Below are 14,463 nucleotides of genomic sequence, written 5' to 3' on the forward strand. Positions count from 1 at the left end.
AATTAAGACTAGGAATTTTTTTCTTCTAACCAAGAGACCCCTTACCTAGAAAGTACAGTCTTACTATATAGGTGTAAGAACAAAGCAAGCCTGAATTCTGTCTCCTACTAACCTTTGTTCCCTGGAACACCTGGTGAGGACTGAGGCGAGTCTCCAGCTCAGGGAGACAGAAAGGGTTTACAGTTCTCTCCAGTTTTGCAGGGCAATGACTTGGGAGGGGGGGTACTGGATGCCCAGAAGGTACCTGAGGAGCAGAGCTACCTGCAAGTTTACATCAATAGCAGAACCAGAGTTTTGTCTGGTTTGTCTGACCTGGGATCCTGAGGAAAGGGCCAAAGGATTCTCTTCATGGGGTTAACTGAGTATAGTCATAGCTCTTAAAGAGAGTGGCCACAGATCCTGGGCACATGCCCAAGTAAGCCAGCAACCCTTTAAAATCATACCATGGAAACTTTTGTGCTTCAGATACGGCTTTTGCATCTAAAATCAAATTGCTACACTTTAACTAAATTGCTTCATTTTGTGCATATGTTAAACCCTGCACTGCACACTCTGATCAATTTCCAATCAGTCTACTAACCAACACCATGAACTTCTCAACAAGGTAGCATTTTTTGGCAGGCTTAGGCCCCACAAGAAAGACTTTCCCTCCTATCAGCACAGTGTACTTGATCTCTGCAACAGCTGATCCCCCCGACTCATCTTTCCCATCTCTAATTCATCTGCTCACTGCTACTGGCATGATCTAAGTAAAACAACACCTTTTATCATATTAATCCCCTCCTCAAAAACTTCCCTCTTGAAATTCAACTTTCCAGGGCAACCATAATCTGGCCTCACCCTACTTCCCACTAGTTTTCACTTGGCGCTTTTGATTGAGGGAATGACAAAATGATACTTGTGTTTTAGAAAGGTTAAACTGCTCATGAAACAAGGATGAATTGAAAAGCAGAATAGTGGCAGGAAGGAGACTGTTGTAATAGGGAATGGTAACCTTTAACAAACAGAGCAGTTTCAGGAGAGTATTATGTACAAGTTTAGGTAACATGAAGTTAAGTGACTAGGTAGACAGAAAACTGGAACAACAGTTTGGATAGTGCAATTTATCTTGACAAAATAAAGGAGTTTTTCTAATTAGGATGACATCTTATGTTTGAAAGAAGTAAATATAATAATAACTTTGAAGTTTTAAAGTTTTAAAACTAAGAAGTTACTGATCTAAAGAATTTTGACACTAAAGATTTTGAAAATGTGCCTTATTTTTACAATAAAAGTATTTTACATGATTTTTTTGTGATTTATATGAAGGTTTAGGTGTACAAAATCAAAAGTTTTCTTCTCTGGTTAGTATTCATTGGTAGACTTTTATGGTCCTCCTCTCTTATCTATGACCTGTGACACTGAAGGAGAGACTACCAACTGTGAAAAAACAGTTCATGGGTGTCAATGAAAAACTTAATCAACAGTCGATCTAAGAAAGAAGTGGAAAATTTTATTCCAGTCAACCTGATGATTGTAACCCAAAAAGCTCTGAGGACTCTTCTGTCCATTAGAGGTCAAAGCATGGTTATGTTGCAGGAAGGGGGACCTCTTCCAGGGCCTGAGAGAGGGCTCTTGTCTAACACTTGGAAATGAATTGTCCGAGGAGACACACATGTTGACAAAGCAGGAGACTTTATTGGGAAGGGGCACCCAGGTGGAGAGCAGGAGGGTAAGGGAACCCAGGAGAACTACTCTGCCATGTGGCTCCTAATCTCGGGTTTTATGGTGATAGAATTAGTTTCCAGGTTGTCTCTGGCCAATCATTCTGACTCAGGGTCCTTCCTGGTGGTGCACGCATCACTCAGCCAAGATGGATTCCAGCGAGGAGGATTCTGGGAAGTCGGTAGGACACGTGGACTTGTGTCTCCTTTTGACCTTTCCCAAATTCTTCCAGTTGGTGGTGGCTCGTTAATTCCATGTTCTTTACCAGGTCATCCTGTTTAAGATAACTCATTCAAATGGTTACTGTGGTGCCTGGCCAGGGTGGGTGGTGTCAACCAGTGTTTCCCCTAAAGTTATATAAGTTTTTGAGACAAATTAGGTATTATTGACAGTTTACACAGTCCATATCTACAGTACAAAGCGAGTACTTTGTACTCACTGGGGGCCATCGTGGCCCCTTACAAGATTAAGAGGGAAGGTTATCTTCTAAGGAGTTGTGACCTTGTGTGAGATTAAGAAGGAAGGTTATCTCCTAAGGAGGTCTGGTTAATGCAGATGCACAATACACACTAAAGGAGGCCCAAACGGGCAGTGAAAATTTTATGTTTAAAATTTCTTGTCATGCCATAAAATATGAATTTTATTTCATCACGGGTTATCTAGAAGCTCCAAATGAGCATTAACTTTCCTCATTATTAGTTATCATTATTTAATAGGTGTTACATACACAATAATAAAAACTAAACAGTGCACAAGGTTATACACATAGTTTCAAGTGTTTTGTCTGTGCACTCATCTAGAAGAGGAGATGCAGCTCTTTCAAATTATCGAAGTGGTCTGTAAATCAAAAAGAAGTTCAGAACCACAGTGAAAGAATTTCAGTAATAAAATTCTACAATAATATTTGGATGGAGGGGCTAACTACTCTGCCTTATTATTTTTTATTTTTATTTCTAGCTGCATTGGGTCTTTGTTGCTGCACGTGGGCTTTCTCTAGTTGCAGCGAGAGGGGGCTACTCCTCATTGAGGGGCACAGGCTTCTCATTGCGGTGGCTTCTCTTTTTGCGGAGCATGGGCTCTAGGCGCGCCGGCTTCAGTAGTTGTGGTTTGTGGGCTCTAGAGCGCAGGCTCAGTACTTGTGGCACAGGGGCTTAGTTGCTCTGCTGCATGTGGGATCTTCCCGGAGCAGGGCTCAAACCCCTGTCCCCTGCATTTGCAGGCAGATTCTTAACCACTGCACCACCAGGGAAGCCCCTGCTTTATTATTATAAGGAGGTTCTAGCTGGGCTTCTGTCTAGAGATTAGTGCTGAACAAATAGGAAGCTCTCTCTGGGAGAGGAAAATAAAATAGTTTGGGGGAACCAGTGAATGATTGTCTCCACCACCCCTCTGGATGTAAACTGCCAGCCCACCATTCTCCAAAGTAGTGAGATTTCAGGAAGGCCAACAGAACAGTCTTAAAGAATTGATCCCAAATAGCATGAAATGTCAGGGCCAAAATAATTTAGAAGAGTTAGCCATCTCAAGATGAGATACTAAATATTTTATTTTATTTTCCCCCATATGACATATCAGCTAATATCTGAGAAAAAGAAGAGGTGAAAGTAAAAATAAATTTCAAGAATAAAGCCACTGTCACATATATACAATGGAATATTACTCAGCCATAAAAAGAAACGAAATTGAGTTATTTGTAGTGAGGTGGATGGACCTAGAGTCTGTCATACAGAGTGAAGTAAGTCAAAGAGAAAAACAAATACCATATGCTAACACATATATATGGAATCTAAAAAAAAAAAAATGGTCACGAAGAACCTAGGGGCAGGACAGGAATAAAGACGTAGACCTACTAGAGAATGGACTTGAGGACACGGGGAGGGGGAAGGGTAAGCTGGGACAAATTGAGAGAGTGGCATGGACATATATACACTACCAAATGTAAAACTGATAGCTAGTGGGAAGCAGCCACATAGCACAGGGAGATCAGCTCGGTGCTTTGTGACCACCTAGAGGGGTGGGATAGTGAGGGTAGAAGGGAGGGAGATGCAAGAGGGAAGAGATATGGGGATATATGAATATGTATAGCTGATTCACTTTGTTATAAAGCAAAAACTAACACACCATTGTAAAGCAATTATACTCCAATAAAGATATTTTAAAAAAAAGAGAATAAAGGCACTGTGAAATACTTTTCAGGTGACTTTGCCTAACTAACTGGGAAGAAGATGACTTTTGTTTAAAAGAATAATAAAGGAGGGACTTCCCTTGTGGCGTAGTGGAGAGTGCAGGGGGGCCGGTGTTCGACCCCTGGTCAGGGAACTACATCCCACATGCATGCCACAACTAAGAGTTCGCACGTCACAACTAAGGAGCCCACGTGCTGCAACTAAGGAGCCCTGGAGCCACAACTAAGACCCGGTGCAACCAAATAAATAAATAAATATTTTTTTAAAAAAAGAATAATAAAGGAATCCTTGACAGCTTTATTTCATCATCTCTTTTGAAGTGCTTCTAAAAGGCAGTGAAACCTATATAAGTGATTCATCATATTTCCAATTCAAAATTAAGTGAATGTTTAAATAAAAAATTGTAATTTTAATTTATATTTGGAACACTATGAGTGCTTAAAAGCTCAAAAAGTTCATTTTTATAAGAGTGGTAGTTTTACTCTCTACCCCACCCCCCCAACATGATTCATTTTTTAAAAATAAGTGGTGCAGGGACTTCTCTGGTGGTCCAGTGGTAAAGAATCTGCCTTCCAATGCAGGGGACTTGGGTTTGATCCCTGGTCAGGGAACTAAGATTCCATATGCCGCAGGGCAACTATGCCCGCACGCCACAACTACTGAGCTCATGCACCTCAACGAGAGAGCCCGCGTGCTGCAAACTACAGAGCCCACATGCCCTGGAGCCTACACACCACAACTAGAGAGAAAACCCACACGCCACAGCTACAGAGAAGCCCATGCACCACAACTGGAGAAGCCCGCGCACCGAAATGAAAGATCCCGCACACCTCAATGAAGATCCAACGTGTTGCAACTAAGACCCAATGCAGCCAAAAAAAAAAAAGAGAAAAAAGTGGTATAATGGTTAATTTCATGTGTCAACTTGGCTCGGCCACAGTGCCCAGATATATCATCAAACATTATTTTGAATGCCTTCTGTGAGGGTGTTTCGGATAAGATTTACATTTAAATTGGTAGACTTTGAGTAAAGCAGATTGCCCTCCATAATGTGGGTCAGCCTCATCCAATCAGCTGAGGATCTAGATATAACAATAGACTGACCTCCCTGGAACAGCGTGGAATTCTCAGGCAGTCTTTGGACTTGAACCGCAACACTGGCTCCTTGCTGAGTTTCCAACCTGCCAGTCCACCCTGCAGATTTTGGAAACCCCAGCCTTCACAATCATGTCAGCCAGTTCCTTAAAATAAATCTCTTCATCTATATATCTATCTATATCTATATCTATCTATATCTATCTATATATCTATATCTATATATATCTATATCTATATCTATGTATATACTATTGGTTCTGTTTCTCTGGAGAACCCTGGCTAATACAGGAGGCAGAGAGGTAACCAACTTCCAAGTAGCTTTTAAATACTAAAGGCTTCATTTTGTGATGGTCCACCTCATTTGGGGCTCCATTGACATCAAATAGAGGTATGAAAAATTTAGTCAGTTCTGAAAAAAATTTCTCTGAAGAGAAAGAAAATTCAGAGTATCAGTGAATTATGTGTCTCTCATATATGGCATACAGCAGTGTAGCTGCTGTGTATCAGCAGCTACAGTGTATCAGCAGTGTAGCTGATATAAGTGATCTAGCTACAGTAATTATCAGAATAGCTTTCCTACACAGTTGCTTGTACACAGAATGTTACACAAGTTTTCAAACCTAATTTAATTTGCAAAAAATAATCTCCAGGGACTGCCCTGGTGGTGCAGTGGTTAAGAATCCACCTGCCAATGCAGGGGACACAGGTTCGATCTCTGGTCCGGGAAGATCCCACATGCTTCAGAGCAACTACTGAGGCCCACATGCTCTAGGTCCCATGTGCCGCAACTATTGAGCCCACGTGCTGCATCTGCTGAAGCCCAAGCGCCTAGAGCCCATGCTCCGCAACAAGAAAAGCCACCACAATAAGCCCTCGCATGGCAACAGAGTAGCCCCCGCTCTCCTCAGCTAGAGAAAGCCTGAACGCAGCAACAAAGACCCAACTCAGCCAAAAATAAAATAAAATTTTAAAATAATAATAATCTCTAAAGGAGTCTAAATATATCTTTAGATGTTCTCTTTGTCCTTCAGGATATATTTTCTATTTTAAAATAATGTAGCATGCGCCAACTTTAAAAACATGTTACTGTAAAAATCTTAGAAAATATAGGCAAGCAAAAAAGTAAAAATAACAATCTTCCGTAATTCCCCTACGCAGAGATAGTCACTGTTAACATGTTGTGTTTCCTTTTAATCTATTTTTATCTATGGGACTATATCTAGATTCCCTGCCTCCCGTATTTTTTTTTTAACAAAAATGGATGTATACTGCACATAGATTTGAGACTGCTATTTTCAGGTAATATGTTTGTAAATTTCCCTGTGACCTATTTTTGGTTATCTCATGCACTTTTAAGAAATTTACCTTTTCTTCCTTTCCAGTTAAGAGAGGATATTGTCGAACAGAAATATATAAAGTATATTACTACACTGAGGAATTCAAGTATATGTGTTAAATTTTTCTCTTCTGAAATTGTACTTTCAAAACTTTGAAATCACTAAGATTTTCACATTTAACTACAACACAAAGTCTATAATACAGAAAGAATATTAATAATCTCTTTAAGCTAAAATACAAATTCCCTTGGGATCGACATATACACACTACTCTTCTTGCCTCAGCACAAAAGAATTCAGACATGAAGTGATAGGTAAGAAATGGATTTATTTAGAAAGAAACACACTCCACAGACAAAGTGTGGACCATCTCAGAAGGCGAATGAGCCTCGAAATATGCTGTGGTAAGTTTTTATGGGTTGGGTAATTTCATAGGCTAATGAGTGGGAGGATTATTCCAATTATTTCGGGGAAGGGGTGGGAATTTCCAGGAATTGGGCCACCGCCCACTTTTTGACCTCTTATGGTTGGCCTCAGAACTGTCACGCCAGTGGGTGTGTCATTTAGCATGCTAATGTATTACAATGAGCATATAATGAGGCTCAAGGTCTACTGGAAGTCAAATCTTCTGCCATCTTGGACTCAGTTGGTTCTAACCAGTCTTTGTCATGTCCTATGGCTGTATCATTGTTTTAAAGGTTGTGCCCTACCCCCTTCCCTCCTGTTTCACTACTATATATAAAATAGATAACCAATAATGACCTACTGTATAGCACAGGGAACTCTATTCTGTAATGACCTATATGGGAAAAGAATCTAAAAAAGAATGGATATATGTATATGTACAAGTGATTCACTTTGTTGTACACCTGAAACTAATACAACATTATAAATCAACTATACTCCAATAACATTTTTAAAAAATAAAATATAAATTTCCTTCCATGAAATAATAAACTCAAATGAAATAATCAACTCAAACGTCTACTTTACATAGATATTCTCTAGCAAAGGTTGGCAAACTACAGACTATGGGCTGAATCCAGCCTGGTGCCTAATTTTGTACACCCTACATCTAATATGGTTTTTACATTTTAAGTGACTGGGGAAAAAATAATAGTAACATTTTATGACACAAAATTATATGAAATTCATATTTCAGTGTCCATAAATAAAATTTCATTGGAATACAGTCATATTTATTTACCTATTGTCTACAGCTGCTTTTACACTACAATAACGGAGTCCTCATGACTGAGACCATATGTAGCATTCTGAGCTCTTATTAGTGCTGCTACACACTACAAATCACAGTAACACTTTTTTTTTTTTTTTTTTTTTTGCGGTACGCGGGCCTCTCACTGCTGTGGCCTCTCCCGCTGCGGAGCACAGGCTCCGGACGCGCAGGCTCAGCGGCCATGGCTCACGGGCCCAGCCGCTCCGCGGCATGGGGGATCCTCCCGGACCGGGGCTCCCGAACCGGGGCACGAACCCGTGTCCCCTGCATCGGCAGGCGGACTCTCAACCACTGTGCCACCAGGGAAGCCCAAAATATTCCATCTTTAAGATACTGTGAACTGCAGATTATTTTGTTAACAAATTAGATGGCAAAGCATTATGTTTATTACGCAGTGAACCTATATGCTAAAAGAATACAATATATGTCGACATTACCAGACTGAGCAGTCATTACAATATTCAAATCACAGAAAACAGAAAAGTTAGAAAAAGTAAATAGAATATCTCATCATTGTAAAATTTCTTCACCAAAAAAAAAAAAGAGAGAGAGAGAAAGAAAATTAGGCTGCAACCAAAGTAATTTCCAAGTGGCTCATTTGTTAGGCAAGCAAGGAAAGTCATTTACTTATGGTGTGTTAATTAAATGATGTTTGACTGCAGCAGCTGAAGAAATGTATCCAGAAAAAATAAACTTGTTTAAGATCATTAGCCTTTAGGTAAGAACAGCTGCTTTAAGTGTTGAGCACACTGGGAACATCAATAGTCAATTTAAATTATTTAGTGAAGCCTAATTATTTTGAATCGTTTTCCTTGGCTCTTAATGAGTTGACAGGTGTTATTGAAACTGCTCCTTTGTTCTGTTTATTCAAGGAGTCAATTTTTCAAGTGACTTTAGAATTAGCCTTTATGAATAGGCTGTATTGAACAGGTGAGAATATTTTTAAAGAAGTTGAGAAAACACTAATTCAATACACCTAAGTGGAATCTTCTGTTTTTAAAAAGGTAGAAAAAGCCTTAGTTTGACAGATTTACAACACTTGTGAAAATGTAAGGTGTAAAGCCTATGGTTATAACATCATTGTATTATTAATTAGCAGATTCTTTGTGGAAAACATTTGAATCCACCACGTGTTGAGCCAGTGGTGTCAACAATAAACTTCATTTGTTCTTATGGGTTTACCATCATCAGCCCATGAATTTTTGTCAGAAATAGCAGCTGAATATCCTGACTTGCCCTACCACACAGTGTTTGATGACTTACCAGTGGTATCATTTTATTATTATTATTAATTTTTTTTAGCTCAGGGCCAAGATTGAAATTTTTTCAAATGAAAAGAACCTCCCTTAACCACTATTTTGGAACACTTATTGAATGGCTTTAGGATTCGTTTTTTGCTAATTTTGATCATGTGATGATGCTTCTTAACAAACTCAAGCTAAGGACAATGCAGCACTTACATGCAAAACTTATTCTGTGGTAAAGTCATTTCAATAATCACTAACATTATTTGATTCAAAAGTTAAAAAGGAAGCTGTCCATTCTCAAACAAATTTGCAGTGGTTATATTTTTCGAGCTCAAATTACAGTTTTAGTAGTGTTGTTGAGACCTCAATGCAAATGCAAAGAAAATTTCCATGTTTCAAGACCAATTTAACTGTGCATTTTGGAGCTTTCACTTAACTTTCAATTGGAAATAATTAATCTGACATGCTAAAAGGAAAATATCAAGAAAATAGTCTAATTCTATAATTGCCTTCCAAGAGATTAATATGTTCAATTTAAATCATATGTCCTTGGATTGATGGCAGTATTTGTCAGGGTGAAAAGACATTTTTCAAAGACCAAAGTTGTAAAATCTCATTAGAGATCAAGATTAACAGATTAATATTTGCAATTGATTTTGATGATAGGGAAATGTTAAGAGAAATGTTATCCTCCCCCTCCCCAAAAAGAATTTCATTCTTTTCTTTAGTAGATCTGTTTTATAAAAACGTACTCAATATTATTATATTTTAAATTTTGTCAATGGATATATTGTGGAAATTGGTTTTCTCTCTTGTTATAGAAATACTTATATAAATATTCTCAATTTTGCCTCTTAGCCCATGAAGCCTAAAACACTTAATATTTCCAAACCTCTGTTCTGGAGGAAATAAAATCTGAGTAGGAAATTAGCCAGTGAAAGGGAGGAAAGATTCCAGCCAAAGAAGACAGCTTGGGCACATGCGTGAGAACCAACAGAGTATGTGAACAGTACTAAGCAGTTATTGCATTCTGAATCATATAAATACCATGCTTCGTTCCTCTTGCATTTTTGAGCCAATCGGTAATACCAGTTTCTTCCAGAAGATGGCTCCCTTCATTTAGCCAAAATTTTATTATGAAACATTTCCAACATACAGAAAATTTGAAAGAACTTTACAGGGAACACTCATAAACCCACCACTTTGATTCTCTTATCAACATTTTATTATACTTATTTTATCACATATCTATCCCTCCCCTCCATCCATCTCGTTTTTTGATGTATCTCCCTATATACTTCAACAAGTATTTCATTAACTAGTGCTCAAAATTTATTTAGTTTCCTGTTTTTTTTAAATAATAGTTACGGTAATTCCCTGGCGGTCCAATGATTAGGATTCCGAGCTTCACTTCAGGGGGCACAGGTTCAATCCCTGGTCGGGAACTAAGATGGTGCATGCCGCGTGGTACAGCCAAAAAAAAAAAAAAAAAAAGATATAAAGTAAAATTTACATGAATACTCAAATCTTAAATGGACATTCACTGAGTTTTGACCAACTGTGTTTAATTAACCCAAAATCCATAAAGACATAGAACATTACCATTAAAACAGAAAGTTCTCTCATACCCTTTCCCATTCAATAATTCCTCTCCCACCCAGAAGCAACCACTGTTCTGATTTCTTTTTCCATCATAGGTTAGATTTGTATGGTGTAGAACTTGATACACACAGAATCATACAATATGTACTTTTTTTTTTTGGTAAGGCTTCTTTCATTTAGCATAAGGTTTTGGGGACTCATGTTGATGAGTAAGTCAGTAGTTTATTCCATTTTATTTGAGTAGTAGTCCATTATATGAATATATATTATAGTTTGTCTATATATTCACATTTGATACAACACCGAGAGTGTTTCTTGTATGTATTATGAATAAAGATGATATAAACATTCTTGTATAAAGTGGGTTTTTGTTTGTTTTAAAAGTTTTTTAAATTACAAAATAATACAGGTGGTACTTATTCCTCCTATTTTCAGGATTGAATTGCGGGGCTTAAATCTTTCAATCCCTAAACACTTTATAATTGTTTGAAACTTTTTATCATGGAAAAGTAATTAAAAGAGTACATAACAGGACTTCCCTGGTGGCACAGTAGTTAAGAATCCACCTGGCAATGCAAGGGACACGGGTTTGATCCCTGATCTGGGAGGATCCCACATGCCGCGGAGCAACTAAGCCCATGCACCACAACTACTGAGCCTGCACTCTAGAGCCTGTGAGCCACAACAACTGAGCCCGCATGCTGCAACTACCGAAGCCCACGCGCCTAGAGCCCGTGCTCCACAAAGAGAAGCCACCGTGATGAGAAGCCCAGGCACCACAATGAAGACCCAATGCAGCCAAAAATAAAGAAGAATAATAATTTTTTTAATTAAAAAAAAAGTACATAACTATATAGACTATTGTGATGAACTCTCCTACACAACACCCAGCTTCAACTATTATCCACTTCTGGCCAATCATTTTTTTCATCCATGCCCTTACCCACTAGTCCCTTCCTCAGATTATTTTAAGGCAAATCCCAGCCATCCTGCTATTTCATCTGTAAATATTTAGTATGTATCTCTAAATTTCAATATAAGAACTCTTTTTTTTTATTAAACACACAGTACAATTACAATAGCTAAAGAATTGACAGTACATCTTAATATCAAAAGTCCAGTCAGTATTCAAATTACCCCTATGGTTTATCGAGCTTGGTTGTTCAAATCAGGCCTCAGTTAAAATCCATATGTTGCAATTAGTTGAGGAGGCTCTTAAATTTTTTTTAATCTATAGGCAGAGCCAGCTTCAAGTTGTGCAACCTATGCAGTCACACTGGGTCCCTTGCTCAGGGGTATCCCATGCTTGGAGTTTAATGCTCTGCAGTCGCTGTCTTGAAAGTCTTAATAATTGTATCCTTGCATTTGTGTTTTTTAAGTGAAGTATAATGGGACGATAGAGCATGTGCCTGGGGCTTGCCACCTCAGCTCCCTTGTAGGCCCACTCCTTGCAGCCTCCTCTCTTTCCAGGGATGGGTTCCAGAGGGCCGCTGGTTCTACAGTCCCTTGACTCACTCCTTCCCCTCCCCCTCAGCTCTCTCCAAAGCAGGCAGCACCATCATGCATTATGCCAGTTTGACATCTACCCAGGAGGATGGTGGAAGGAGATGGCTGGCTGAACTTCCCAGCAGCACTGAGGCAATTTGTTGGTCCGGTGCCTCTAAGGAGGGGGACCTGAGAGCAGGTAGGCCTGGAATGTTCATGCACAATGTCAAGTCACAGGGCAGGACCCTGGGCACCTATGAGGGGCTGCATTGGCCCAGCGAATGTCCTTGCCTGAGAGAGCATGAAGTTAAATAGCAATTGAAAAAATATCATGAAAGGTCGAGAGATAGATTGCAGAAGAAAGGAAATAGCTTATTTTAGTACTTTAAGGACATCTTTTTCCTGCTTTTTGACAAAGGGACCCCATACTTTCATTTTACACTGGACCCTGCAAATTATTTATATAGCTGGTTCTGTTCATTCGTTCTTCTCTCTCTCTCTCAATTTTACATGATGTTGAAGAAATTAAGTCATCCTGTAGATGCCAGTTGCAACCATGTGGAGTCATTTCACATGTTCCTCTGTCCCCTATAATTTATATAATGGGTAGATATGAAAACTTGATTAGAGTTATATTTTTAAGAGAATTCTTTAAATTTTAATAATGCTTCATAATTTTAAAGAAAGATTCATAATTGTTCACTGAGTAATTTATTTATTTATTTATTTATTTATTTTGCGGTACGCGGGCCTCACTGTTGTGGCCTCTCCCGTTGCGGAGCACAGCCCCCGGACGGGCAGGCTCAAAGGCCATGGCTCACGGGCCCAGCTGCTCCGCAGCATGTGGGATCTTCCCGGGCCGGGGCATGAACCCGTGTCCCCCGCATCAGCAGGCGGACTCTCAACCACTGAGCCACCAGGGAAGCCCCACTGAGTAATTTTTAAACCTAGTTATTTTCTAATCTAGTTACTAGGCATTCCTTTCAAAGCCCTCCCTGAGGCCAATGCCTGAGAGTCTTGGGATTGATCAGCCTACTGGGAACTCTGATGATAGATTCTAAAAAGGCAGGATCCCTCCCCACAACTGAGGAGAGAATGCTATTGGAAGAAAACACTAAGATTGGTGCCTAAGTCATTCCGAAGGCATTCGTGTTTACACATTCCTGTTGTTGTCTTATTTTAACTTTTTCTGCCTCTTAACGCTGTCAAAATTCTTCCATAGGCTTCTGTGAGATGACTGTCATGGATATCTATTTCCTTTCACCTCATCTGCTCAGCCTCCTTCAGTAGATTCTTTCTCCATTTCTCCTATCCCGTAAATATTAGTATTTCCTGATTCCTTTGGCTGACTCACTCTAGTCACTCTTTCTAGGGGTGGCAGACCCAGAGATGCCCTATCCAGATCCCTCTTCAAGCAAGAGCTTGAAGACATCATAGTTAGCAATGTCCTCCAGCTGTCAGCAGAGTCTGGCTCAGCTGCTGAGCACCACCTCACTTAGGTCATGAACTCCCTGGGTCAACCCACATCTGCTGACTAAGCAAGGTGGGGGTATAAAGAGAATTGATCATTTGACTCAAAAAGGGATACTCTGACAGGCAATAATTGTTCCAGAGCTCCTGGCAGGGTTGACTGGGGTTTAGTTGGGCCAGTAATGCATTTGCCTTCTTCTGCCTAACATTGCTTCCTCCTTCCTTTCATAGGACCTGGTCCCTAATAAATACCTTTTACTCTAAACATAGTCTCAGTAAGTGCTTCCAGAGAAGACAGCCTGTGACAGTAGGTGATGCTATCCCACATATTCTACTATCACCTATAGATCCATTACTCCTAAAATACATCCTATTCCAAACACTCCTCTAAACTTGTTTATCTTCCCACTACACAATTCCACCTTAACATCCTACGGGCATCGTGAACTTGGTCTTTCCCAAAGTGACCCTTTCCTCACAAACACGCTCCTTCCTCTTATCTGTCTTCTTTTGACAAATGATACCGCTATTCACTAAGTCTCCATCTTCAAATTTTCCTTACTTCCTGCATTATCTATTGCTATGTTAACAAATTATTCCTAAAACAAAGTAGTTTAAAACAACAAACATTTATGATCTCACCGTTTTTATGGGTTAGGAATTCAAGAGGGTTTATCTGGGCGGAAACTGGAAGAGCAAGAAACATGTTCTACCCCAGAGCCTCCGGAGGGAGCACAGATCGCTTGACTTCAGCCTAGTGATACTGATTTCAGACTTCCAGCCTCTAGACCCATAAGAGAATACATTTGTCATGTTTTAAGCCATCAAGTTTGTGGTTATTTGTTACAGCAACCACAGGAAACTAATACAGCAGGAGACTATGTATAAAAGGTGAAGAAACAGTGAAGAGAATGCTCTGTTCTCAGGAAGTATATAGACGCTCAGAAAAGCACCAATTTTGGAGTGAAGCTGTCTTTTGCCTATGAAAGAGAAAGGATAAAGTCTGCAAAAATTTATGGATGGTGTTGGAAACTGTGCTTTATGACACTATATAAAATGCTTTTAGGGGTTTCTGTATAATTTCTTCTTATTATAAG

This window comes from Stenella coeruleoalba (assembly GCF_951394435.1).
Source record: "Stenella coeruleoalba genome assembly, chromosome: 5".
In the NCBI taxonomy this organism is placed as follows: Eukaryota; Metazoa; Chordata; class Mammalia; order Artiodactyla; family Delphinidae; genus Stenella; species Stenella coeruleoalba.